Genomic DNA, 5,190 nt, shown 5'->3' with positions numbered 1-5,190 from the left:
GCAGCATTACCATCACATCACTCGTTTTATACATTTTGTTCCATACAGAGTATGGACTTGGAATTGAGAGAATCCTAGTTTTGAACCCTTGAACCCCTGGATTTGAGTAAGCCCTGGCCTCAGTTTCCTTTCCTTTCCATGGCATGGAAATAAAAGATTAGCCACCTCAAATGTTGTCTTCAGGAAATCCTTTATGCATTAATATGTCTGCAGAAGACAGGACCCACACAATTTCCTTGTGTTGCAGAGCATACTGTAACGAGAATATATTGTGCACATGGCTGATGTGAGTACTGGTAGCTGGCTCAGCCTGTCAGGCCTCACTAACCCTATGCAAACTGGGTATGCGATCTAGATTGTACTCAGCATTCCCCTGTGGTTACAGATTGCAGGGAAAGAATGGCAATGTCAAACAAGCTACATTTCAGAGAAGTTTCTTCTCTGTTAGAAAGTCGATAATAGACTGCTTCTAGGGTTAACTGGAACACAGACCGAAACACTACTACATGCAGTTATTGGAAAGCTGCATTTGATAAAAATTTCATCATTACATTGTTACATACATGATAAATACTAATGTTTACTTGCAGAAGAAGATCTGGAATGAGAACCAAGGAAGAAGCTTTTAATAATATGTCTTGTGATGGAAAATCTTAGATACATTCCCCATGATCATTTAAGCAACAAACTACAACTTCTGGCCACTTAGCAAACATTTGTGAAAAGTTCATCACATCCATGTCTGGAACTTCCAAGCTCTCTGGCAGAAACAAAGCATCTGACCCCCTCTCCAAGAAAATTCAAGGGCTGACACAGATGGCAAAGAAATCCATCAGTATTTTTTCTTGCATTTACTAACCAAACAGCCACGTTGAAAAATTGGTTTTCAAAGTTAAATAAAATTTAAGAGTATACATCTTGGATTGTAACACTTAAAATATTCACCAGAATTTTCTTGTAAAAGCTATACTGCTACAAGAAGATGGAAATACACATCACTGTAAAAGCCCATCAATTGTGGTGGCCTACAAGTCACTTCCACTAGTTATGTTGATCCAGCATTGAGTAGAATCTAGAGAACAACTAGTAGAGCAAAGCCTGCAGGATGGATTTTCCCCTTTCCTTGACTCTTAGGAAATTCTCTAGGGCTTATTGACCTTCAAGGAGTGGGGGGGGGGAGAGATGGGGATAATAATGAATTACTGAGAAAGAAAAATGCATGTAGATAAGAGTGCCCATACAGTGTACAAAATTCATATGATGTTGTGTCCGCTGACCGCCACCGGAGGTCAGCGCACACTCCTGAGCTTCAGTCCGGCACAACAATGGGACTAGGATTCTAGTCCCTCCACTGGGGGGAACCAATGGGACCTTGGCGGGAGATTCAAACCCACCAATGGGACCAGGGGAAGCCCCTGGACTGTGTATATAGTTGGCCTGCCGGCCGTTAGTTCTTAGTCTTGTTGTGTACCAGTAAAGCCATGCTGATCACCACATCAGTTTCCATGCTTTCTTTACGCGTCTAACCCACTACACTTCACCACTGATGGGAACTTTCATATCACTTCAAACACAACAGTTTTTTTGATGGAGCCAGTTCACACATTCGTCTCTCTGTGAGATATTAGCTGATGAGGGGCATCAAGACATTTGTGCTTGGACAACCCCCAAGCTGTACACCAGGCAGTTTTTTTAGTATATGTGAGGAAGCAAGACAGAAAATATGGTCAAGATCCAACAAAGTTAAGCACTTAAGGCTGCAATTGTAACCATGCTTGCTAATTTCACTCCCTTAAAAAAATTATCTACAATTCTCTTCTTGTTTTGGATCACCCACTTTTCAAAGGATTTGTAGATCTTGGTGAGGGTCAATGACATGAATGTGGAGGTGCTGAGAATGTGGAGGACTGTTCATAAAGAAGGCATTACGGCTGAGTTCAGACTGGCAGTTTGCCCTGATATAGGTGCGTGTGAGGAACGTTTCACAAGTGGATTAAAGGGGCCATTCACACAGACGCATCTGTCTGGCGTTTCCCACCCATACTCAACCCGTCTTGTAGCGCTTGCCTCCCGGGTTTAAAAGATACCCGGTGAAAGTAGTAGCAAACCCTGGAGAGCCCGTTTATCCCGCTTCATTCTGCTTCCCAGAAGTGTGAACACTAACCACTAAAAGCTGGGAACAGCTCGCGTTAATAATGTGCGCCAGCTGTTTACGATGACTGACCTCCTAGCCTTACTCTGGCACCAGGAAGGTGCAGGTGATTGCCTTGAAGAGGGGGTAGTGATGTCGCCAGATGTGCCTATGGCCCACACTGGCCGGATCCTGCTCTATTTGCTGCTGCGCCTAGGCGCTCATGTGCCTAGGCATCTGCCACAAGGAAAACGCTGCTTACAGCCATACCTCCGGGCCAACAGTGTGAACGCTCCCTCACGCCTCCTCCTGGTATGCTCCCGCATCAGTCTGACCAGGAAAACCCAGAACAGTTTGTTCTGGGCCTTTTTTTGCCACGACTCCCTCCCGCTTCAAACTGCCAGTCTGAACACAGCCTATGTGATTATATTAAGTCGATGGCCCATTTATCCTCTTTTTAAAGAATCTATTTATTTAAGAAGACAGTGGGGGTACAGAAAAGAAAAGGGAAAGGGGGAAAGGGGGTTATACTACATAATTACATTTGTCGAAGACAATCATGTAATACAAAATGTATCAGACAGAAAATATTTTCCCTTACATTCCGTTTGTTGTAATTTTTGTGTTATTACCTATAATATACAATAGTTCTTACTTCTATTGAAATATGACTGTATTCAACATTTTAAGTTTAAGTTTTAAACTTCATACTTAATATATTTTGACAACATCATTAGTTTCATCATTACTACATATTCAATATTACATATTTTCACCACTTCTACATATTCATTAGAACCTTTAACCGATAAGAAATATATCAAGGTGCAAAGGAGGTCTATTATATATCTCATATTAAGAACCCATTTGTGTTCAAGATGTTACATTTAAAACAGATTTTAATTCTACTTCTGTTTCATTTGTTTGCAGTTTGGTTTAGTGGTTAAGTGCATGGACACTAATCTGGGAGAACCGGGTTTGATTCCCCACTCCTCCACTTGCACCTGCGGATGTGACCTTGGGTCAGTCACAAGCTCTGGCACAGCTGTTCCTGAAAGAGCAGTTTGTGCCAGAGTTCTCTCAGTCCCACCCACCTCACAGGGTGTCTGTTGTGGGGTGGGGAAGGGAAGGGAAAGGAGTTTGTAAGCCGCTCTGAGACTCCAAGTGAAGGGTGTGGTATAAATCCAATCTCTTCCTCTTTTTCTTCTTCTTCATATAGTATTTTCGACTGCTTCTCATTCTAAATTTGTCTCCTGCTAGCATAGTGCACATAATACATACTCCATCTGTCCTCACATTTTTAATAGACCTGTTTCTCAGCTAGGTTGTTAATTTTGACGTTATTCCAGCAAGTTTATTTTCCCATTCTTCTAAATGTGGACAGACATCTAATTTTTCTGCATAAATAGTTCGAGTCACTGTCACTATGTATTTGAATAGCTCTTCTAAAATTTTTGGTAATTTGTTAGGCAACACCTAATAGCATGCTTTTAGCTTCCATTGGGAATGTAAACTTTAATATGTTCTGCATTTTTGGTATATTTATTTCCAGATTTTTTTTTGCTTTTTTACAAGTCCACCACATATGAAAGAAGGTTCCATCTATGTCTCAACATTTCCAGCATTTTCCTTTGTTGTTCTTATCTGTTTTATCAATTCCTTTGGAGTTACATACCATCTAAAAAAACATTTTGTACCAATTTTCTCTTAATGTCTGGCTGTCCCTAAATTTGGTATCTTGTTGCATAAATATCTGTTCTTTAAAGTTTTGCATCCACTTAATCATACATTTTTTTCACTTGTTCATCATCTGTTTCTAGCTGGAGTGTGTACAATATATTTTTTAAAGAGTGTAAAGAAAAATGGCAACAGGAACACATCAAAGAGAAAAAGAAAAAAGGAATATAGATGAAACAGATGAAGACCAGAGAATTGAAGAACTGGTGGAAAAATTATCATGAACACTGGTGAACCGAATGCAACAATTTGAAGAAAGAATTCAAACTATGATTCAGAGAAAAGAACCCTAAAGAATATTCAGAGTATTCAGAAAGAAAAATCAAGAACTTGAGGAAAGAACCCAAAAGAATATTCAAGAAGTGCGTCAAGAGATATTGGCTGAACCATCTGAAATTAATTTAAAACTACAAGAACAAACACAAGAAATTATAAAAATCAAAGGAAAGCAAAAAGATAATGACATACATTTAGAAAGGCAAGATTATCGGATCAAGAATGCAGAACAAAGAATTGACATCTTGGAAAATCAATGCAGATCTAATAATCTGCATTTTAGAGGAATTCCAGAAGATCTGGGGGGGGGACCAAATTTGGAAAAAAGCTTTCGTGGTTTACTTCAGAATTGTCTGAAGACAATTGACCAGATTTTTAGAGAGAATTCAAGATTTGTATTAAAAAATAAGCTACCTTGAGATATATTGGTTCAGTTCACCTACAAGAAAACACGAGACACAATACCCAGAATCAAAGGTAATCTCCACTCAAGAAAGCAGGAAAAGAAGTAAAGATCTTTCCAAATATTATTGGAAAATCCCATTTGCAATAGAGGTATACTTACCAAAAGGAAGAAAAGTAACTGTAACAGAAGAACAAAACAAGCAGCTAGCTGAAGAATTGCAAGTGGAGGACTTACATAGAGGAACAGAAGGAGAATCCCCAAGTAACTCAAAGCAATTTGCTAGCAGCTCAAAGCAAAATTCACAGACCAAAAACTCTGAAGAAGAAACAAGCACAGAAAAGGACAACAACATCAGGACAAAATGGATACATTAAAAATACAGGAAGGGGGGTTGTGCATGAGATCATCTGTCTCATATTATTAACCAACCATCCAGAATATCTGTTCTTCAATATAGGTTCCCAATGTATGGATGAAGAGCACATGATAAGCAAGTAAGAGCAAGGGTAGGAGACTTCTTAGGAACCCTTCATTCGCCACTTTGGGATCCATGGTGGAAGAGAGTCAAGATATCATTACATCTATAATATTTTCAGATCTGTGTAGGTTTGCCAACTGATCAGCTGTTCCTGTGCATTTA

The sequence above is a fragment of the Gekko japonicus genome, unplaced genomic scaffold (genome assembly GCF_001447785.1).
Source record: "Gekko japonicus isolate JY-2015 unplaced genomic scaffold, Gekko_japonicus_V1.1 scaffold2453, whole genome shotgun sequence".
Classification (NCBI taxonomy): Eukaryota; Metazoa; Chordata; class Lepidosauria; order Squamata; family Gekkonidae; genus Gekko; species Gekko japonicus.
The sequence above is the reverse complement of the archived record's forward strand: the minus strand, read 5'-3'. Positions refer to the sequence as shown.